Raw genomic sequence first — 25,884 nt, forward strand, 5'->3', positions numbered from 1 at the left:
TAAGCTTTGCGTATCCGTATTTGTTGCCAACCCGTAGAAAACAAATCGTAGTTTTCCACCATAAAAAGAAGGACATTGGTTTTACACAAATAAAAAAATCTAGACTTTTCATTGGCAATGATAATAATTCATTTTGCCACAATGATTATAAAGCAGATACTTTTTGCTGAACAATTAGCTCACTAACTTCTGATAGATTGAACAAACAAAGTGCTTTCCTAAAATATAGACCTAACCCTAGTCCGGAGCGTAACCATTTCTTTCCAATGTCTCCATTTTGTTTTAGAACACATATGCTATAGTATTTAGAGGATGTATTTTAAAGAACAAAAATCATTTACACACATTTTACTCTGGAAGTTTAACAAATCGATTTATTTAATTAAAATATTAAATTGTTTTGTTATATATGTTGTATTTGGTTCAATAAACAAATTAATTCTCTGACCATGGCATACAACATACAACGTACGCCATTTTAAATGTCACCTGTACTGGTAGTCATCTTGGTTCTAGACAAATTAGAATAATCAACTAGCAAGCACTCACGTTCTCATTCTTGGGCAGCGAAATATTGGAAATGTCTCCGATGCACTTAATATGCACCCAAATATTTAAGTCCTCTATCTGTGTTTGTTGAGTCAGCCGCCAATAAAACGATAAAAAGCCTATTGGGAATTATGAAGCATGCTGATACAAAAAAAAGTAACGTATAAGTTAGTTCAGTAACTTGTAGTACATATGAGATTTGTTTTAAATGTATCGGAGGTGTTTACAAAGTGTCTAAAGCAATAATTATACTTTCCTTGCACATTCATAATTATTCTTAACTTTCATTAATGTGACCATTTACAGTTCTTAGAATTAAAAAAAATTTAATATTCAGCACGTTTATTCAATAATTATGTAATTAATTTAACTTATTTGTTAATATGATTTAGCTCCAAATGGTCTCTGAAACATCATTATCATATATTTTTATCAAAATTTTTGACCATTTATCAACAAGGAAAAATATTAATCATCGTTTGTTGTTTGGGTCTGAAATTGAATAAGGATCACCAGATAGGTAGTTACTGTTGCAGCAAATGTAGTTAACATTGTCTGCTGATGTTGAAACTCCGTCCTGCGGAAACCTCCACATTTTGAGCAGCCAGTTGCAGCAAAAAACGATTCTAATTGTTTCTTCAGCCCTGCATCCAAATCCTTGTTAATCAGCTTGCAGATTATTGGAGGAGTCTCGTCCGCCGCTTGAGTGACGTCAGAGCTCGAGGAGACGACCTGTAGCAGATAGCAGATGTTTAACAGTGTCCAGATTCCTGTTTCGATAAGCCATAGTGGGTTTTCAGACACAAGACTTAGGGAAAAAGTGTAAAGATCCAAAGTGATGCATATAAATTTATAGAATGTAGAACTCATTAAAAGGTTATAGTAAAAGGCATTCGCTTGGTCTACAGCAACGCGTAGCATTTGGTAAGCGCTCATAAAGGTCTTGATCTTATTATTGGAGTTTCTGTCTTGGCTGCGATTGATATATCGCCGAAGCACTAAATGTCTATAGCTCTGAATGATTATTTCTTGTTTGATCCTAGCGTTAATTAATTCTGAACCTCATCGCGATACAGTGAGTGACTTTCGTGTAACTGGACCAATATACAGACTTGAAAACAGTATGTAGCCATCGAACAAGCATCAAGCATGATACGTGAAATTATTATTTCGTTATCTTTTGCTAATTTCAAAATCTAGTATAGCGAACATTACTCCAGATATTATAGGAGTAACTGTTAGAATAGCAATGAGTGCAATAAACTTCACTGTCATCCAACGTTTTGACGGCGTCAATTGCAGTCTGTGATCAAATCTTTCCAGAGTGTCACAAACGCCCAGCAATTGTTTGTACTTCTTGGCACAGCTGTAGAAACTGATAACTGCCGTCATCATTGTAGTTGTAAATTGTATGGTGTAAACATTTAGATTGGTATTGGTAGTTGAACGAATTAAGAGACTTTTTGATCAATGTACATAAAGGACAAAACTCAGTAGCCCTGTTTGTAGTAAAGTTACAGTCAAGCCCCAACAGAACACTTCTGGAGAATACGTCAGTCCTCTGGGCTGTAGCTGATTCTGACGTGTATTTCAGTGGGAACCCCATACATACTTGATAAAAGTAGAGAGAAATTGTTTTGAGAGAACTCCCATGCTGGTATATTGTTTTTTAACGTGGATATTTATTGCTGTATTATTGACTTCATTGCAATCATTGTACATTGCTTTGTATTTGAATAAAGATCATTTTTGTTTTTACTATAAAAAAGCATAAACATCTATCTACACATCTATTTTCACGATCAATCTATATTTTATGTAGAAAAATTAGTATTCCGATACTTCCACCCTTTATTTCATAATTGAGTGCAACGAACAATTCGTTAGTGACTTATTTTTTCTAGGTAATAAATTAATAGTTATATATGTAAGTTTCAGGGCAAATTTTTTACAAATAAATATTAAAATATCTCTCACATACGAGTTTATTGTAGCACAATCTTAGTTCCCATTAGAATCGTGTTGAAGATGTTGAAGAGAAATATGGGTCAAAGGGACAAACAAATGGTTAACACTCATTATTCAATATCATTAAGCTCTCTAAATGCTTTGTTTTTAAACCTCACTTCACAAATAGAATATTGAAGGGTGTCATAAAGCGAATATTATTGATCTAATTCTGTAAAATGTTTGAACATGTGCTCATATCAACAAATAATGTTGTAACAACTGCTACTACTGTATTGCTACAATAATGATTTAGACGCACCAATGTTCCGTTTAATGCGAACGTTGTTGAACATTACCTGCAGAGTGTAGTACACTTAACCCCTATATTTAAAATTTTTACTAGCTTTATTACTTAATTTTACTTAATCAACATAAAATATTGTGAAGTAAAAATTATAAAAATCAGTTGAACTGTCAAACAAAATGAGCAATTATTCCAATGTATGTATTATGTAAAGACATTTTCGGAAGTTTGTTAAAATCCTTATATCAATAACCTTATTATAAAATTATAACTATTATTTTAATAAATTAATTAAATACTACAATTATATATTAAATCTAATTACTAAATAATTGCAACTAAATAAAAATTGTGTTCCTTGATTTTATGTTTTTAAAACATTCTTAAGTACATAATACGATTATTTACGCTTTCCTTATCATTCCATAATTGAGACCTATTACGGAAAAGGGCACGGAAGTAGGGCCAAAATGCAGTTTTGAGAGCATAAGGCTTAAACTGTTTTTGTAGTTTGCCCTTTAAAAACATCTGCTCTGCTTCGCGTAACAATTTTTTAGTTTTGTGGTAATTCGTCCTTTTGGTCCTGGGGACATTAAGAAATTAAGCCAATTTCATTCAATAACATTTAAAAAGTAGTTTGAAAACAATAATAAATAAACACTTAAGCCTTGACGTAAATTAATGCACCGCTGTATTAAATTGAGAAGAGCAAACATTTGATAGAAAACATAATGACTGTAAAAAGAGATTTTTATTGATTTTCATTACTTTTTATTATTACAGGTAACATTAGGAAGTGTGACATTTTAGATACATTTTTAGTAAAAAACTCCTTTATTTTTAACAAACCAAAAATTACTTTGCAAGTAGTGAGATATCTACCAATCCTTAAATATTATTTGTATCCGAGTTTTTCGGGTATAACAATCTTGGATACTTTCCACACACTGTAACTCTTTCCACAATAAATGTCTACTAGATTTACATAGATTGCTTGGCCGAAACTCTAACAAGACTGAAAAAACGACACAATCGGCTTATGATAACTTAATCACAAACATCCTTAATATCACAGTGTCTGTTGTAGTTACTAGATTTCAGACTACTAATTTAAAACGGAGCCTAAAACTAGTAGGACACACAATGCCATGACATTTTTGATACTTCTTAAAAATGTGTTTCCTAAGATAACGTTAGATAAGTCAAATTCGACCAACTTACTTGAATAGCCATACTAGATTCCTTAATACGTATTTAAATATTTATCCAATGATTTCCTGCCCAATCAAAATAAACTTTTGTTTTAAAAAGGAAATACAAAACGCGTTTTAAAACATTTATTGGGAATTTTTAACGCCCAAACAAAATTGATGCAAGTTGAAAATGAATACGAGTATGACCTCAAAAGCAATTTTTAACTTTAAAAACTGTTTCTAAGACCATTTCAGGAATCATTATCATAACAACCGCTTATCATAAAAGTTTCCAAATCACAACTGGGGGCCGACTTGCTATTGATGGAACCGACGTTGCACACGAGTTTTTTAGAATTTTTTTATGTACGGTAACAGTTTCTTTTCCCCGGTAACAGGTTTTCACCCATCAGGACCTAGCAATCCATAGCCTAGTGACCTCTAAGGTTTAGGTTCCCATCACTGTGAGAGAGCTCGTATGAAATCATTAAATAGGTCCCATTCAAAATGTTTAACATGATTAATCCCTATTGGTGTGACTCCTTCGTCTATGGTATAAGCATTTTAATGGCAACAAAAAACCAGCCATACACTTATCTGTAAATACAAGAAATTTCAATTCTGAGAAAAATATTATAACATAATTTTTAATAAATTATTTGTTTTTTTTTTAAATAATACAATAAGGACTAAAATTACCAACAATGATAAAGGGAAAATCAACGAAAGATACAATAGTGAGTCATAACTGGTAAGATCATACTGGTCCATACTGGTAAGCTGGAAGTTCAGTCAAGCCGTTGGTGTTTCTCACGACCTACTAACGCTTTTTATTGTTTTTACCATTCCATGATGCGCAACAAATAAGAAATCCCATTCCATTCGCAGTCATCAAAGTTTTAAATCATATCTATGATTTCATGAATAATAGGTATTGGAGTCACTCAAGGATGAACTCCCAGTCCTATTCTCTTCTTGTTTTTATGGCAAGGATATATATATATATATATATATATATATATATATATATATCATCGGCAGCGCAATATGCAAACTTTTTATCATCACAGATTCTTCATGTAATTTATTATGGATTGATTTAAAGCCAACCTCAATTACGGATAGGTGTTTTAAAATTGTATGTCTGAGAGAACTGTAATAGGAAAGTTGAATTATTCATTTAAATTGTCGTAATGTGGAAGCTAGATATACAATGAAATTGTCACTGCAATACAGATTTAGCAATTGAACATACATTACTATCAGTTGCAAAATAGAATAAATCCACGAGGTGTGATAGTAAGGAAGACAGCATATCGCAGCATTGGAGTTTGACAAGACGATGGTCCCTTAAGTGTTCAGCAGAACACCGACAGATTTTAGTAATGTGTTTTACTGTTTTATATAACACGGGTAGTATTGAAATACGAATGAATGAGATTTATTCCATAACGATTCAGGCTTAAAACAGTATATTGTGATGTAGCTTAAACCGTAATTCCTAATAACATGATTTGAAAAAATACAAAATTTGTTTGACAAAGTAGGTATGAGAATTAAGACTACACTATTTTGGTCTGAACAAGAAAACTACTGAATAAAAGAGTTTATCAATATATAAATCATTTCAAAAGTTGTGTATTAGTGATTTATTGTACATTAATTTAGTCCATACCAACTTTTAACTATTCAAGTGGAGATCTTTGTGACATATAGAGAGTGTTTGTCTTAAGAATAAAAGTAATCGTGTAAATTACATTTATTTATATCTATTATAAAGGAATATTAGAAACGAATATATTATAAAGGGAATAATTACATTCTGAAGTGAAAATATTAAGTAATACAAAAATGTATAATAAATTCCATTACAGTCTATAGATTAACTGTAATACACATAACTTGTAATTGGGGTGTTACAATAAACTATAATAAAGTACTGTACATGCATAAAGTTTTGAAAAATGTACTATATAAAAATATGTTAATGAAATATAATAAAGCATACATAATGTAATTCATGCATTATTGTTACATTCGTTCAAGTAATACAACGATAAAGAACTATCAGATATATATAATAAAATAACACCACTTTAAGAGATGTCTGTACTCGTGGAATTGTTGTTTCTAAACCTATAAAAAGAATGAAATATCAAACATGCTGTTATTCTTACTTTTTTGAGTCAAAAAAGGTTTTGTCATTTTTTAAAGAAACGCCAATTAATTCCATGTATAAAACGTCACACACACACACAACACACACACCACACACACACACACACACACACACACACACACACACACACACACACACACACACACACACACACACACACACACACACACACACACACACAAACACACACACACACAATGCATTTATGCTACAGCAAATATTGACAGAATTTAGTGGTTTAACTTATCATCGAATGCCAATTATTTTATTGGCATTTAATACCAAAAATGCCAATAAAATATATTTCTCAAAATATGAAAGAAATGAATTAAAATTTGTTTAAGTTAGATCAACTTTCATTGTATGTTTGGGTCTGAAATTGAATTAGGATTACCAAATATGTTGTCACTGATACACACATTGTAGTTTAACATTTGCCTGCTGATCTTGAAACTCCGTGCTGCAGAAACATCCACATTTTGAGCAGCCAGTTTGCAGCAAAAACGATTCCAATTGTTTATTTAATCCTGCATCCAAATCTTTGTTGATTAGCTTGCAGATTATTGGTGATGTCTCGTCCGCCGCTTGAGTGACGATCAGAGCTTGAAGAGACAATCTGTAGCAGATAGCAGATGTGATATAATGTCCAGATTCCTTCTCAATAAGCTTATAATGGATTTTCAGACTCAATATACAAGAAAAGAATTATAAAGAGTAATAGTGATATGTACAAATTTGTAGGAGATTAAACTCAATAGGAGGTTAGAATAAAATGCATTCGCTTGGTCTACAGCTTCGCGTAGCATTTGGTAAGCGCTTCAAAAAGGTCTTGATCTTATTATTGGAGTTTCTGTCTTGGCCGCGATTGTTACATCGAGGATTTTGGCGAAGCACCAGTTGCCTATAGCTCTGAATGATTACTTCTTGTCTGATCCTAGCGTTAATTAGTCTGAACCTCGTCGTAATACAGTGAGTGATTTCGTGGAACTGGACTAATACACATATCTGAATATAGGTTGCAACCATCGAGCAAGCAATAAATATGAATACGTGAGATAAGTAATTCATAATATTTACTACGTTCAAAATTAGGTATAGCGACATTACTCCAGATATTTATAGGAGTAACTGTTTAGAATAGCAATGATTGCAGTGAACTTCACTGTCATCCAACGTTTTGACGGCGTCAATTGCAGTCTGTGATCAAATCTTTCCAGAGTGTCACAAACGCCCAGGAACCTCGGGTACTTTCTGGCACAGTTTGTAGAAACTGAAAACTGCCGTCATAATTGTAGTTATAATGAGTACGATGTAAACATTTAGGTTGGTATTGGGTATTTTGAAACCATTAAGAGACCTTTTGATACATACTCATAAAGGACAAAAATCAGTAACCCTGTTTGTAGTATAGTCACAGTCAAGCCCCAATAGAACACTGCTGGAGAAAAAGTCAGCCTCTTGCCTGTATCTGATTTTTTTTGTGTATTTCAGTGGGAACCCCATACACACTTGATAAAAGTGGAGAGATATTTTTGAGAGAACACACATGCTGATATATTCTTTTAACGTGGGGATTTAACACTCTGTTAACAATTTTAATTGCAATCATCGTCCTATATTTGTATTATACTTGAAGTAACAATAATTTTTATAATCTTATACTTCTTTCTTTTGGAATTTTTTATAATTTATATAGAGCACTTAATATTTTACGTTATTACATATTATATTACATATTTGTGCGTTATTATTTTCTAGCCAATAGTGTTGCAATTAGACACTTTTGTGTTGATGCACTTCTTCAAAATAAATATTACAACAAACAACACGTAACAAGCACAAAAAGAGCACATACGATTGCTTTGTAGCACAATCTCTTATCCAAACGGAATCATGTTTAAGATATTGGACAAACTTGTGTCAAAGTGTCAAACGATTGACTAACGCGCGGTATTCAATATCATTTAGTTCCAATAATTCTTTGTTTTAAAACTCACTTAACCTAAAGCATATTAAAAAGGGTCATACAACAATATATATTTTTATCTTGTGAATTGATACAACACGTGTCGATTTAATTAATATTTTGGATTAATAATTTCTAAAAACGTATTACTATCTTTGTTGTTAGCTATAGGGATTAATAGCCGCCAGTGTCCTGTTTCATAATCAATATAACCTTTATTGTGTATAACTTGTAGTAAATATTTATACTAATATAAGAAATGTAATTTAAAACATATTTGGATGGTCCTTGAAATTATAAATGAATTCTCCAAACGTAAAATATAGCTCTTAACCTCGTCGCAAACACAGTGATTTATTTTCAGACCCCAAACACACAACGATAATTAAATGTAATTTTTAACAAATTATTAAATTTATTTCATTATTATTATATGTAAATATATTATTGGTCTGTTGGAGTTTAAATGATATTCAATGATAAGTTAAACTACTTTGATTGGAGATTTAATATGTTTAAATACACAAAAGGTTTAGCACAATCCGAACATGTTCACATCAAAATCTTATAGAGTAAGTATAATAATGAATTTTCCCTGGACAGTAAAAAAGATTTTGGAGACACTACGTATATATACTTCAAGGAGCCAGCATTTCTATGTAATTTCTTACAATCCACTGGATGCCATACTATGCAACTTAAACTATTATATATTGCTATAACATAAAATAATGTAAACTGAATTCTTAATCTTAATCCGTAAAACATTTTTTAAAAATCTGGTTGTAATTACGGATTAAACTACATTACAGCATACAGTTTAAAATCTTGATTCTTTATAGAATGCTTTTACATTTAATTGAATTCAATACTACCCGTGTTATAAAACCATTAAAACATAATAAAAAACTTTTGGTGTACTCTGAACAATTAAGACACCGTTGTTTTGTCAGCTCCCTCAATATTTTTCATATAAATGGAGCAGCATCGGCTCCAAGGCTGCGATATGCTGTCTTCCTTAACCACCACCCCCTCGTGCTTTATTCAATTTTGTAACTGATAGTTATTCATAGTCAATAGCCAAATAGTTTATTTTTAGTGACAGTTTTAATTGTATCGCAAACTTCACATTAGAACAATGTAAATGAAAAATTCTTTCTTAAAATAGTTCCTCTCCGACTAACAATCGTATAAAACGTATCCCTCAATGAGCTATTGGATAAATTCAGCCATAATAAGTGACGTGTATAAATCCGAGTTTGTATTGCGTTTGCACCGCCAGCGATAATTTTACGTTATTAACATAAGGCAGGAAGAAAATGGAATCAAGAATTGATCCATGAGAGACTCTATAACTCATCTTCATGGAATTAAAAATATGATTTGAATCTTGGATATTCTTGAATGATTTTGGATTATAAAATTTGGTAAACAGCAATGGAGTGGTTAATACAATCAAAAATCTTTGGGCTTTTTCGAATATGACACCTACGTTATGATTAAAACCGTCAGGCTCGCAGGCATATCGATAAAACCCGATTGCATCTATCATGGATTTGCCCTTGCTTGATTACTGGTCAATTTTATAGTTTTTAATTTAGAAATGAAATCATTTTTAAATATTTTACTTAGAAATTAAAATAATATGGCAGTCATGCATTTTTTCAAATGAATGGGATCGTGATATTTTTTCTAGAATGAAAACTATCCTACCATACGCGTATGAGCCACACCGGAATCTGAATTTAAGATGTTGCAAATTTATGATTTATGATTTTTTTACCAGCACTCCACAATGACAGTAGCCAGAAACGTAGAGTTTACTGGACTGTGAATCCGTGTCATGTTTACTATAATTCTGATGGGTGGGAGCCTTAATCACAAGAAAGGTTACATAAAACATGCTAAAATATTTGCAGCGTATATTCAAGCATTCGTAAGTCGGTAACCAATGTTTAATTTGATACTTACCATGTAAAAAAATCACGTCGAAGTATTCATGAATAATAGGCGAAAACTAAAAATAAACCAAGAAAGAAAATAACATGTGCAAAGTGAGAATCAGGTAATCATTAAACTATCAGATGTGTGGTAAACTTTTTCGTTTTAATCACTGGTTTTACTGAGTTTCAGCTAATCATAATAAAGCTCTCCTCTACAATAAAATCTTTATAAATAACTGTGCATTAAATGTACAGTAATGCAGACTACGTAAATATTTTTTTATCGTTCTAAAACAGTTTTTTTTAAGAAGCGTTGAGAAATTGAATGGTGGTTAAAACACTGGCTGCAAAAAAAAAAAATACAAACTAAAAAATAGTAGTAGTGTCTTTATATTATAAATTATTACACAGTAATTAAAACATAGTTAATTCCCTCATCTTTAAAATCTGTACAATCTTTTCGCTTGTAACTCACCTCTCATCCCACATATTTCTTTCTTTATATATTTTGGTGAACACTGTGTACTAGATCTAATCCCCCGTGTATAAAAAAAATGTTTCTTAAAAATATTATAAAAGGACAAAAACACTCCTATTGCATAAGCCGTATATACGGGCCTGGGTGGTTGGAGAATATTTTATTATGAGTTTAGTATTTTTTATTCAGGCACTGTTTCTCTAAATTATAACTTACGTAATTTATTTCACGTTAATCTGTAATAGTCATTGATTTGAACACGTAGTAGCGTTTCATTATAAGAAGACAGATTGAGAGAGAGAAAGAAGGATCAGGCAATGCTTACCCCTATAGGCGCAATACCTAAAATAACCAGGCGTACCGACGCCACAGCTCAGTCCTTGTTCAGATGTCCTGCTTAATTTTTTTTTAAATTTTATTGCAATTGACATTTACAATTAAATGTATGCAACCGTCAATTTTTTTTTTTAATTTTAATTTTTTTAATGTATCTGATGTAAGCAATATCTTAACCCATCGCATTATATGGGTTCTCTCTCTCTTATTATCATATATTTAAACCTCTCTTTACAATGTTTAAACATTATTACATCTAAAACCCCTGTGTCAACCCCTTCAAACAGTGATTGTGCAAGTGTTATAAGCAAAAGACTTCTGAAGACTTCCGCGCGCGACTACCGCGGCTGTTGTGTGTGAACTTACAATGTGCGTTATTCGTTCGTCAATTGTACTCTCAACTCCTGCTACATATCTCTTCAACCCCTTTGGAAACTCTCCCCTGGTGTGGAATCTCTGCCATGCAAAGGAGTCCTAAGCCAAGTCCAATTCGCTGTGAGAGTGTTGTGTTGGGGGGGGGTGGATAACCCCACTTCTGTCTGTGTTCCTGCCGTTAGGCTTTTACACAGTGAAAGCTGAAGGTTTGAGCCCTAGCAGCGATTGCTGCCTGTCCAGTTCTGTAGAGTGTAGTCGTGTTAGTCGTCCATCGGAAGACGCAGAGTTGGGGGACCCTCCTGGGCACGAAGTTCTCGGATGTGATCCCACGGCGAGGACTCTGCGGATTCCTGGAGGCTCGATGTCAGTCCTTCCACGAAGCTCCTGATGGTTGGGACGTTGGACGAAGCTCTGACGACGGTGTTCCTCACGAACCAGGGTGACCCAATGGCCCGCCGGAGACACGCTCAGGACTGCGACCAGTTTTTCCCTCCGGGTAGTCCTTGCAGGTGAGATGGTACCCATGCTGGAGCCGCGTATGTTTATCACTGGTCGTATCAGAGCCGTGTATCAGCAGGACCTTCGTCCTGGTCGCAGCTTCGGGAGTTGAGCAGGGGGCCGATGCTGGCGAAGCCCTTTCTCGCTAGACCACAGATCCTTTTCATTGTTGGTGGAGAGTGTCTATCAACTGCTGTCATCTGAGCTGATTCTCAGGACAACCGTTTTGGTGGCCCGTCTAAGTAGGTTGAGTATACGAAGTGGGTCCTCTATAAACACGGAAGTGGATTGAGGATTCAGACGGCCCCTGCAACTCGTTCTGAATTCGAGCCTACACCTTTGCATAAATAATAAAGGGAGTGACGACTCAATAATAAACCACCGATGATCCTCAGCGCTAAGAGTGTGGGCGGGAAATAGAGAAATGAGTAGGGTTGAGTAGATAATGTATAACAAAGAATGTACTAAATGCATTAGCTGTACGAAATTACGGAAATGAAAAGAAGCCCGTTTTAATCAATTCTATGACTTATACTAGGGTCTTGGTAGAACAGTGAGCTCCTACCCAACATATCTCTCTACCTCAATGGTAGCACTTGTCTATGGTTGTATTAAATGTCCTAAGTTGAATTATTGATTATTAATTCTCGATTTTAAAATACAAATATATAGTTTGATAGTACAAGTTTAACATATAATATTACATCACCTTAGTGCGAACAGGCACTACTCACAAATACGAATGTTCCAATTTTTACATCAGTTAAAAAGTAGTGTGTGTTAATCCATCCTTAAAATATTAAGAAGTTATACGTAACATCATCTATAGTTTGTAAAAAATTTTAATAGTGTGTCTCTTTGTGATATAAATAGGGTTTTGGTAGAAAAACTGTAAATAATCACGTTTATATTTGATATGTTTATTATACATTTTAAAGAAAATATTAGTAATAAATATACTTCTTTTCATCACATTTGCTCAATGAAAATTACTTAATATCGCAATAAAAATATACTATTACATCCTTTAGTTTATTGAGCATGGTATACCATATATGCATTTATTGGGTGTTTAAAAAAATCATTTACAAGGAATCATACTATTTAACATTTCAATCTATTTTGATAAAATATAAACAATTGTTATCATAATAGGGTATTGCAATCAAACAATAGTTCAATAACCACATTAATTTCTCTGACCACGAGAGTTATGTAAACGCCATTTTAAAATGTCACCTGTACTAGTGTTTAATCTTGGTTCTAGACAAATTAGAACTATCAACTAGCAAGCACTCACGCTCTTATTCTTGTTTGGGTCTGAAATTGAATAAGAATCACTAGATAGCAGTAACCAATGTTGCAGCCATTCCAGTTAAAATTTGCCTTCTGATCTTGAAACCATCTCCTCTTGCAGTAAACGCCACGTTTTTAAACAGCGAGTTGCAGCAAAAACGGTTTTAGTTGTTTCTTTCTTCAGCCCTTGTTGATTATCTTGCAGATTATTGGTGATGTCTCGTCCGCAGCTTCATGATATCATATAGCTCGAGGAAACAATCTGCAGCAGGTAACAGATGTGAAACAGTATCCAGATTCTTGTTTTGATAAGGCATAGGGAATTTTGGACAACAAGACATAGGAAAAGTGAGTAAAGGGTCCACAGTGATGCTTACAAATTTATAGAAGATTGAACTCATTGAAAGGTTACAGTGAAAGGCATTCGCTTGGTCTACAGCAACGCGTAGCATTTGGTAAGCGCTCATAAAGGTCTTGATCTTATTATTGGAGTTATTGTCTTGGCCGCGATCGAGACATGGGCCTCCCGGCACAGCTGTAGAAACTGACAACTACCCTCAACATTGTAGTTATAATGAGTATAGTGTAAGCATTTAGATTGGTATTGGTGTTTAAAAGAATTAAGACCCCTTTTGATAAATTTACAGTAGTCCTGTTTGTAGTATAGTGATATTCAAGTTCCAACCGAATACTGCTGGAAAAGAATGTGAGCCTCTTGCCTATAGCTGATTCTGACGTGTATTTGAAGTGGGAACCCCATACATACTTGATAAAAATATAGAGATATTTTTGAGAGAACATACATTCTGATATATTGTTTTAAAAGGGGAGATTTAATACTGCATTGTCGGTTTAATTGTAATCATTTGCCTATATTTACATTGTCTTTGAAGTATTTTCCTTTTCTTGGCTTTTTATAAAAAAGCTTGAAAATCTTTTCTTTTCAAAATTAATTTATATTTTATGTAAGACAATAATAATATTTGGATATTTACACCCAATATTTAATTACTGAGTACAAATAATAATTCGTTATTAGCTTTTTCTCTAGCTTATAGAATAGCAATTAGCTATGTAAGTTTCGAGGCACGTTTTTAACATTAACATTAGAATTGCTCACACATGCGAGGTTTACGTTGCACAATCTCTTTTCCTATTTGAACCGTGTAGAAGATATTGGACAAATATGGGTCAAAGGGTCAAACAAAAATCCTGCAAAATCTTTTAACACGTGTTCATATTAATATATATATATATATATATATATATATAATGTGACAAAGCTGTAACAACTATATTGTTACAACGGAGATTAAGAGGCACCAATGTCCCGTTTATTACCAATGATAACGTTATTATACATTCATTACCTGTTGTGTGTAGTACATCTGACCTTTATATTTAATTTATTTAGGTTATTTAGGTATTAGGCTAGGTTTATTACTTAATTATATATAAAATATTGTGAAGTAAAAATAACAAAATATTTTTAAACGCTCAAACAAAATTGGCAATTATTTTTATTTTTATAATATGTAAATAATGTTATTAAAACTTCTATCTTAATATTTATATCAATAATCCTTAATATAAATTTATAATAATTATTTATATAAATGAAATATATTAATAGTGAATGTAATTACTAAATAATTGTAACTAAATTAAGAACTGTGTTTCTTGATTTTGTGTTTTTAAACAATCTTATGTACTACAAATAATATTATTTATACTTTCCTTGAGATTCCAATTCCGGGAAAAGTGCACATAGGCGAAAATGCAGTTTTAATAACACAAGGTATTTTCAATATTATTGCATACACAACATTTCTTTCTAAAAATATATAAATATTATTAGTAGTTGTCTAAAATTCAGCTTTCACTATTTGCTATTTTTACTGTTGAATATTTATATTTTATGTAAAATGTTTGTGATAAGAAGAATTTGTATGTTCCCTTTTCTTAAAAATTTATAAAGGGACAATTATGAATACTCAAAATAATGTAAAACACATTTTTATTTACTCTATTGTCATTTAAGGTTTATGCCTACTTTCGTCCAAAATGAATTCTATCCGTTCCGCATCTTCTCTGGAGAGAAACTTAAGCAGAGATCTGACGTACTTTTCCTTTGTTTCACTGACACCAGCAAATGGGACTGGCTGAATATCTATGTTTAAGCTTTCATTTCCCATCTTGGATAGTTAGGAGAATGAAGTGTACGTCGGTGTGTATGTGTTAGAACACGGCAGAGATGCTGTAGTTGTATATTTCATTATGATATACTTCCTTATGTATATTTGATCATTTTGATGCTGTATTTGCTGAAAAGACGTGTGTGAGATAGCTGTTTCTCAATCTTTTACTAAATCTTTTTTACAGCATTTACAGCCTGTATTTAATAACTGAGTACAGATAATAATAGTGGTTAGATGTGTAATTTTCGAGGCATGTTTTTGCAAATAAACATTACAATTTCTTACACATGCGAGTTTTATGTAGCACAATCTCTTTTCCTGTTAGAATCGTATTGAAGATATTTGACAAATATGTGTCAAAGGGTCAAACCAATGGTTAACAGTCAGTATTTAATATGATGAAATTCTGTGAATTCTTTGTTTTTACACATCAATTTCACACATATAAAATGGAAGAGTTTCATAAAACGAAAAATAGTTATCAAATCTTTTAAATTGTTTTAACTCCCACTCATACCAATAATTAATTTATCACTTCTGCATTGGTAGATAGAATAAAGCTTAAGAGGCACCAATGTCCCGTTTACTATCAAATTTAACGTTATTGTACAATACCTGTAGAATTTTAGTACAAATGACACCATAATTTAATTTAAATTAGGATTATTATTTAATTATACACAAAATATTGTGAGGTCTTAATTACAAAATACTTTTAAACTTAAAAAAAAAGATGAAAATATTCCAATTTTTATGTTACTAACTAAAGAAATGTACTGAAATTTAATTGGATCTTTATATTAATAATCCCTAAAGCATTCATGCAGGAAAGAAACTAAGATTCTTACTGGAATGGGTTTTCCATTTGACGGTAAAGTAGGATGAGTCATCATTGTAAACATTAAAGTTAAAAACGTATAGTCAGAGCAATAAATTGTAAAACTGAGAATTGAGATTAGGCGAGGAATCTGATAGTTCTATCCATAGTCAAATTCCAAAACAAGATGATAATGATTTTCATACTCACTTAATTTGCTCTTGAGATATGCTAATTTTGCAGCTGTTTACGCCGTTGAAACTTTCATTTGTGTACTTGAATATGCACTTTGCACGAGTCGTTTGGGTCTCGTTAATTTTTTTAAACACATTTCAGGGAACCAACTGTTAATATATAAAAACAAAAGAGGAACAGGAGGATAGTATATTGTCTTTCTAGAATTGGCTGTTGCACAACGAGATGTGGCATTTCCAGTGAAACTAATTGAGAAACTAAGACACGGTCAAGAAAAGTAGCATATAAAAATGATTTTGCACAAATGGGCCATTTTTTAAAAAACTGCTGAAAGATATTTAGTCACTATAGTAATCACTGTATCATTCACGCCAACTTAAAAAGAGATAGAACATACAGTCAACTGACTAGATGAAAATGACAACATTGGTATAACGACTTGGATTGGAGATATAAATATTCCAGAGTATTAATATTTAAATTATCAATGAGACATCCAAGACGATATAAAATATTTTTTGATTAGTAAGCTCCTAGTGAATATTCATTACAATTTATTACTAAATTGGTTAACCATTAAATATTATCTGGTTTGTCTAAAATAAAAATCACAGTTCTAAATAAAGCAATGGATTTATTTTAAACTGGCAAATTAATAAGTTCAACGTTTTAGAATTTTTATCACTCTATTTTCCACAAAGAATTGACAAACCTTTTAGTAAATTTAAAAATTCCCTTGGCAAGAAATAAAAATATTAATCAAATATATCAAACTAAAAACCAGAGCTCTCTTCTAAAATAAAATAAAAAGTTTTAAAATAAAAATCAAATACCACTTGGAAGTAACTAAAATAAAAATGTTCACTTCTAAATTCATTCAAAATTCAAAATAAAAATTTAAACTTCTCTATCCACTAGTTGAACCTCAACTTTCAAGTCTCTGCAATTCAGATTACAATCTCAAACAATTATTAATGTTCAATTAATATCCAATTAATAACTCACAATAAAACAGTTTCAGTTAAATATTAATAAATTACTACTTTTCCAAATCTCAATTAAAGTTGTTAACAAAGTTCAATTTTAATTCACTTTTCTTGCAAGCATGAACCAAATGTAACTTGTATGATTCTATTATGCTCTATTGTTCCTCGAGAATAAGTTATTCAGATTGCTCTGTAGTTTCTATGAATTTAATTTTTTCCTATAAAAAAGACAACAAAATTAATTTAAGATCAGGTCAGGAAAACTATTTCAATAAAACGTACAATAAATTTGGTGCTTACCTCAAAATCCCTCGCGGAAAAACAATAAAGAAACACGGCGCACTGTAATCAACTTAATCACGAAAACAACCAAAAGCAGGGCGAAAATTATGAGCGGGCGCTTAAATACTTCCCTTTCCAATCAACTTTGCAGGACATCCGCGGTGTTCTCTCATTGGTCCAGCTGTATCAAACCAGGAGAACAATAGTTTGCAAACAAGACATGTTCTAATCAATTTAACGCAGTCAACCCGCCTTCCTAACAATTTAAAACTACCAGTAATAACTTGCCAAAGGATTACAAGTTCGTTTTTACCCTGACTTTTCACAATCTAATCTAAAATTAAATCCCAATATTTCGATCTCAAAATTTTCATTTAATTTAAGTTTTAATTTAAAAAAATCAATGTAGCTTTAAAAACGCTACAATTGGTTTTTTTATGTACATAGTATGAGTTGTATTCTTATTTTAAACTATCCAGAAGTTAACCTCAAATGGTGAATGAAATAAAATCACTATAATGTTAAACATAATTGACTTGTTACGGTAAGATACTCTAATATCGTAATATTTGTTATTTACACTGAACTTTGAGAAAAAGTGCATTGTTTTTCAACATATTCTTAAGGTTTTAGCGATTCTTTCTAATTATATATAGATGACCAGAACGTGACGATAAGATTCGTATTAATCAACCCGCCCTCGCGTATATTCCAAATTGCTAATCAAAATTCATGTTTTAATACTGATAACGTAAAGCGTTACAGTTTCAAAATATATTTATATAAATATATAGCGAATGGTATGTAGCCTATAGTATAGCTTGTATTGCAATAACTATTTTTTTAATATTTGATTTTGAGATGTATGATGTAAATGATAGTAGAATTTTGGCATTAGCCATAATATATATATATATATATATATATATATTATATGTATATAAGTACATATATATATATATATATATATACACATATACATACATACATATATACATACATATATATATATATATATATATATATATATATATATATATATATATATATATATATATATATATATATATATATAAGTACATATGAATATAGGGTTTCTAGCTTACTTTTGGGTGCAACATAAATTGAATTTAAATTCTTGATCAATGTATCATAAACGAATCTAAAAATCACGAATGAAAATAACTGAATCTATAGATGTTTGCTTCTAATTTCTTAATCTTTTTTAATGAAAATCTTCGAAATCTTAATGAAAAATCTTTATCCTACAAAGTTAATTGTAAGACATTCTTTATCTTTTATTGTCTTCTTTCCAGTAATAATCAAGTGTAATTTATCATTTTTATTCAATTCTTAAATTTTTTTTCCCGAAAACAGTCAAAAATCTGTTTGGTAAGTGTACTTTACAATCTTCAAATTCTGCAATTATTGTAAACCCGAATGTATATTTAATTTTCTCCAATTTCAAAAATATATATTTCTTATTTTCTTCTAATTATAATAATTTCTTATATTCTTTGAATTTTAAATCACTAACCTCATTTAATTCCTTTAGTAGCTCCATTTATAAAGGAAAACTTTCTTAACTTAGAATTTGAAAAGTTTCTCTATTTAGTAAAATATCTTTTTATTTAGGAAACATTATCAATTTTTAAGCTAAAAATCAGCATTCTACTTAAACAAAAAATGTAATGGTAGAGTGTACGTACATTAAAAAACCCCGTGATGTAGGCAGCAAAACACGGTTTTTTAATGGACGTACACTCTACCATTACATTTTTGGAAAAGTCCTAAAAACTCCCACATTATCTCTAATTATTGCGAAGTTATACCTTAAAAGTTGATAATTTGAATAAAATTGTAAAAAATTCACTATAAAATTGGAATTTAGAAAATCACTAATAAAGAATGTTCCTTGTATAAATAGAAGAATGGAGCGAAGTAAAATAACATTGCCTTTTTGTAAAAAAAGAAATTTTCAAACAACACTGTACAAGACATTATAAATCAAAAAATCATCTCAAAAATAAAGATACTTATGAAAAGAAGCTAAATAATTTACGGAAGTGGGCTGAAGAGAATAAAATTGACGGATACGAAAAAATGTATAATATTGAGAAATGAAGGGAATTAAAGACAAATTTTAAGGAAAGTAAGAAAGATTTAATAACGAAAAAATTTATTTAATCGCTGAAAAATTATACATTGAAACTAACGAAAAAACTAATTCTTAAATCATTGAGCAAATAAATAATACTCTTAAAATCAACAAAAAACGTGCTGAAAATGTTATTGATGTTGAAGTTTTATCCTCTTATACATGGTCTATTTAAGCAATACATTTTAACAAATTTAAGGAACAATTCCATTCAGTAGCGTAGCCAGAAATTTCGTTCGGGGGGGGGTCCGAAACCGGGGGATCCGGGGGACGTTTTGTGTGTTATTTGCCAATGAATTCACTGGTTAAAAGGAAAATTACCAAAAACATGGAGCTTTAGTAACTACGCCTTATAGAAAGTGGAAATATGTAATAGGCAAATTAAACTCTCACAGCAACTCTAGTACCACAAATTTTCTTGTATTCCTACAGAAACTTTACGAAGTTCGATTCTGGCCGAGTAGAAGGCACCAAAGTGATGTTGGATTCACTGGATAAGAAAGAAAAAGAACACAACAGAGCTTCACTCAAGCGTATAATTGACTCAACTATATTCTGTGGAGAAAATGAAATACCCCTTCGGACATTGGGCCACTGACGGCCGAAAACCCTTTAGAAAAGAAGGGCGATATTCGAGCGTTGCTCGGGTACAGATCAAACTAACGGTCGGAAAATGCACCGGAAAAAACTCTACTGATTAGAAGTTCGGCCACTTTGGATTTCACTGATTAGGGTATTTATGAATGAGTTATAATGACGATTTTTTTGTATCATTACACTGTAGACAAGTATATAAATATCGGAAAAATCACTTTCGGTCGGAAATAAAATACATCTGAAAAACTCTAATGATTAGAACTTCAACTACTTCGGACTTCGGTTATTGAGGTAAAACGTGGTATTTTTTATTGAGTTAGGACGACGATTTTTTGTTATCATTAAAACTGTACTCGACTACCTATATAATTATCGAGAAAAAAAACACTTCCGGTCGGTAAATACCGAAGAAAAGCTCTCTACTGATTCGTTTTGACGATTTTGGATTTCACTGGTTGAGTGGTTGAGGTAAAAGTAGTACTTATAATTATGTTAATTATTTAGAGATTAATTCAACGCTGACTAATAAATGTATAATTATCGAGAAAAAAAAACAAAAAATAATCACTTCCGATCGGAATATACTAAGGAAAATTAAATAATACCTCAGTCAGTGAAAATCCAAAGTAGTCGGAACTTCTTATCAGTAGAGTTTTTCCGGTGTATTATCTGACGGAAGCGTTTTCCAATTTTTTCTTTGATAATTATATAGATTATTAATCGGCGTTTCAATTGATACCTAAAATCAATGTTTCTAACATAATTCTAAGTACCACTTTTATCTCAACGACCTCAACCAGTGAAATCCAAAATCGTCAAAAATCTGAATCAGTAGAGCTTTTCCTCGGTATATTCCGACCGGAGGTAATAATAATATAATTATAATAATACTTTTTATTGTGTCAACAATAATAAAAATTGCATACAATCGTCAAATTAAATTATTTAGAAATATGTATATCTATTTTAAATTGCCCCCATTCATACCCGTTCATACACAGTCCACACTAATTCCTAAGACTGATACATACTTACAGCCATTACGTTTTTAAATCTTCGAAATTTTACCACCAGAAATAGAGGATGATCGAATTTACTTTAAATTTCATCCCAGCGGCTCATCATAAACTCTTCCACTGAATAAAACAACCCTCGACACCAAAAAGTGTCTCAATCGGGCTTTAAATTTTGTTGGTTAATTCAAATTTTTTATTTCATCAGGGAGCTTGTTTGATCAGCTTAACACCAACCTCGGATGGCAAACGTTTGAATGCGGCTGTTCTGTGCGGATGTAACCGAAGGTTGTCGCTGCCTCTTGTCCCGTATTGATAGACGTCCCTGCCCCGGACGAACTCGCACTTAAATCGGCAGTACAGGGCGACATCGAGGATGTAGAGGACAGGGCAAAGTTAGCAATCCAAGCTCCCTAAAGGCATCTCTGCATGAATTTCGGGATTTTTAATTTTGAAATGATGAGGACAGCTTTCTTTTGACTTCTAAATATTTCGCTCAAATTTGTATTTAGAACAGCTGCCCCATAGCCTCAACTCGTACATTAGATGGGGGTGTACAAGGCCGAAGTAGGCCATTTTTAGTACATCCCGGGAGCAAAATTTTGAAAGGTTCCGTAGAGCATAAATGCCTGAAGAAACCTTTGAGCAGGTACTTTCAATGTGATTGTCTCAAGTCAGACTTCGATTAAGGTACATTCCCTAGGAACTTGGTGGAATCAGTTTCCTCTATGAGGACATCGTTCCGCCATCACAGCAGCGCGATCCTCAATCTATTACAGTTTAATGACACCTAAAATCAACGTCGTAACTTAATTCTAAGCAGTCACTTTACGTCCCCACGACGAATTTGAACGAAGTGGTCGCTAATTTAAAACTGTTTCGTCGTGTTACGGTTCAGGTGACTTTGCGACGTCACCTGACCGCGCCCTATAGAAAATACCGTGATTACACTACACTATCCGAAAGGCCGAGCCCAAAAGTATCGTTTGATACTTTATGATTTAAACGAAAGGACAATTATATGTTTAACAACGGTCACTTCAATCAGTGAAATCAATCAATTTAATGTTTGTAGAACAAGAGTAATGATAACTGTCCTTTTTTCTCCTGCTCCATGCTTTATTTTTTAATATGTCTTAAAATTTCGGGGGGGGGTCCGGACCCCCTTGACCCCCCCCTTCGCTACGCCACTGATTCCATTTCAATTTACAAATATCTATCAATCATGAGGTCAGAAATCAAGAGTGTAATCGAAAAATTTCAAGAAACTGTGAAAAAAATGAAAGGCTATCTATTCTTAGAATACGAATACGAACGAAATTTAGTGAGCGGTGAAACACGTATGTCCTACGTATTTTCCTATAAAAGCGGACAAAATCCTTGACGTAAACGATTTTATTACTAAACAATTTAATAAATGAACACATCGAGAACAGACAAATCATCCAAATAGGGGTTCGGGTTGGACATTTAAAAGTTGTAAGCAATTGAGTTTGAGCCTTAACAAACAAGAAATGATGAACGCAGGATAATATATCGATTTACCACAAGAGATAAAGGTAAAGAAAGCTTGTGTGAATATCAATAATAAAGATAATTTTTGTTTTATATACTCAATCAGGTGCGCAATTGAAAAACCTGAAAAGAATGATGACAGAGCAAAACAATACGAAAAATTCGTCAATGATGAAATATTTTCTGGATTAGACTATCCAATACCTTTAAAAGAAATACAAATATTTGAAAAACGAAGCTACAATTCCAAGTAATAATATCCGAAAATGTCCATAAATACCTATAATTATGACGAGAAACTACATATTGTTCCGTTACAAATTTCAGAAATATATGACGCTGAATTAGAAATTTATTTATTGTATGTAAAACAAGAAGGTAAATATCATTATGTTTTAATAACAGATTTAAATCTTGCAAGCGGCCCGCCTGCCCGGCCATTGGTGGTGGTTCGGAAGTCACCTTTAATCCGTTGGTCCGCAGGTTAAGTGTTAGAGAGGGCTTCTTAGCCCTAACTTGGTAAAATAAGACATTCTTTACTTTTTTTACTTTTAAATAGATAGAATTTACATGAAAATCACAAGGATTTGCCTCTTGCTCCTGAACATTTTAACAAGAAACTTTACACAACTTTACTGGATAAAACTGAATACGTTGCTCGTTCGAGAAATTTGAAATCCTATCTAGAACATGGAATGGTGTTGAAACATGTAAATAGAGATATTGCATTTGACCAGAAGCCTTTTATGAAAGAATACATTGATTTTAAACACAAATATGCGAACCAAGGCTACACAAGTGACTTTGAGAAAGATTTTTACAAGTTAATCAACAACTGAGTTTTCGGAAAATCTATGGAAAATGTGCGAAATAGATGCTATATTAAACTTGGAAATAAGGAATTTTCAACAAAGCCAAGAAAAAAAAATTTCAAATGCTAATATCTTTGACGACAACTGTATAGCTAGTCATATGTACAAACAAAAAGTGAAATTTAAAAAGCCAATTTACATAGGATTTTCAGTTCTGACCTATCAAAATTGCTAATGTACGAGTTTTACTATGATAAATTAAAGAAATATGATCCAGATTCGAATCTGTGTTGAATGGATACATGTAAATATTGATGAGTTTGATGCAAGTGATTATCCATAAGATCATGAATGCTTTACTAGAAAAAAACAAGAAAGTAATAGGAAATTTAAAGATGAGTTAAATGGTGAAATATTAGAAGAATTTTGCGGTTTAAGATCAAAGATGTACTCGTACTAATATCTAGACAAAAATCCAGTAAGATGTAAAGGAATCAAAAGAAGCGTCGTAAATAAAACAATAACAATTGAAAATATGAAGAGATGTTTGTTCGAAAATAAGGCGGAATTTCGTGGGATGAATGTTGTAAAAAGCTTTAAACATTTATTGTATACGATAACAATAAAACAACTAGCACTGAGCTCGAAAGACGATAAGAGAATTGTATTGGAAAGCAAAATCGAAACAGAACCGTATGGCTATAAAAATGAAGCAAAATCTGATATATTAGAAGAATTAAATAAACTTAGAAACTTTGACGTATAAATGGAAGATGATTTAATTCACTGCCACAAATGTAAGAAAAAAACTAAAATATCGATTATAAAATTGTTCAAACTCAAAATGGATTTTATAGAATTGCTGAAAAATGTAAAAAAATTAAGACAAATAAGAGTAAATTTATATAGAATCCTGATGAAAAACCTGTTAAGAAGAAAAGATAGAGATTGAAACTAAAGAAATTCATGCGCCAGTATGAAAGAAATTTTAAAGGAGAAATATTATAACTCTTGGAATTGATGATTTATGGGCAGCAGATTTAGTTATAATGTACAATTATTCGGATCAAAATGATGGATTTAAGTATATGTTAAACGTCATTGATACTTTCTCAAAATATGATTGGTCAAGAGCGATTAAAAAAACGGTAAGGATGTTTCAAAAGCTTTCGAAGATAGATTAAAAGATGCAATAACAATCTATCACAAGCCTCCAAATCTTTTGCATACAGGTAAGGGTTATAATATTATAGGTATAATATTATAATTTATCGTACTGAAAACAAAGAGAGATCAAGTATTGTAGAGAGATATAACAGAACTCAAAACGAGAGAATGAAATTTATTTTTGAGATGAATAAAAACTTTAAATGGAATGATATTCTTCAAAAAATAGTCACAAATTATAATAATACTGTTCAGAGTACAATCAAGATTGAACCGAAAGATATAGATAAAGATGCAGAAAAAGACTTATTAGAAACAGTTTTCAAGTATTTTCTACCAGAAATTAACACTAAAACTAAATTTAAAGTCAATGATCATGTAAGAATTGTTAGTACATCACAAAAATTTTCGAACAAATACAAGGACTATTAGTCAAGAGAAATCTTTTTGATTTATTAAATTAATAACACAGATCCTGTGACTTATAGTATAAAAGATTTAAATAATGAAGAAATAACCAGGAATTTCTATAAAAATGAATTCAGAAAGTCGAAGCTGTAATTTTTTCTATATAAATGGAGTCTCAAAAGAAATGTACAAAGTGTCAAGAATTTAAAGATTTTGAAGAATTTCCTAAAAATTAGAATACCAAAGATGGATTATACTATTATTGTAAGGATTGTAATAAAATATATAGAAAATAATTATACAATAAAAGGGAAAAATTATCTTTAGAAGAGAAAGAATGCACACTTGTACAAAAGTTAAGATTATTTCTGAATTTAACAAATGGCGTTATAGTAAAGATAAAAATCAAGCATATTGTAAAGAATTTGTTAAAGAAATCTTTTATAGACCAGTTCATTGCGTATGTGGAAGAGAAATTCAACAATTCTATAATCTTCAAAGACATTTACAAACAAAATTCTATAATTCAAGATTTTAGTAAAATTTAATAACAATATCATCGTATAATTTAGATATTTTATAAATCAGTCGAGATTCTATCATATTTGTAGTAAAATGATTTCCGTTGTATAAAATATTCAAATAATCTTTCATTTTATTATAAAGATT

Source organism: Homalodisca vitripennis, chromosome X (assembly GCF_021130785.1).
Source record: "Homalodisca vitripennis isolate AUS2020 chromosome X, UT_GWSS_2.1, whole genome shotgun sequence".
Lineage (NCBI taxonomy): Eukaryota > Metazoa > Arthropoda > Insecta > Hemiptera > Cicadellidae > Homalodisca > Homalodisca vitripennis.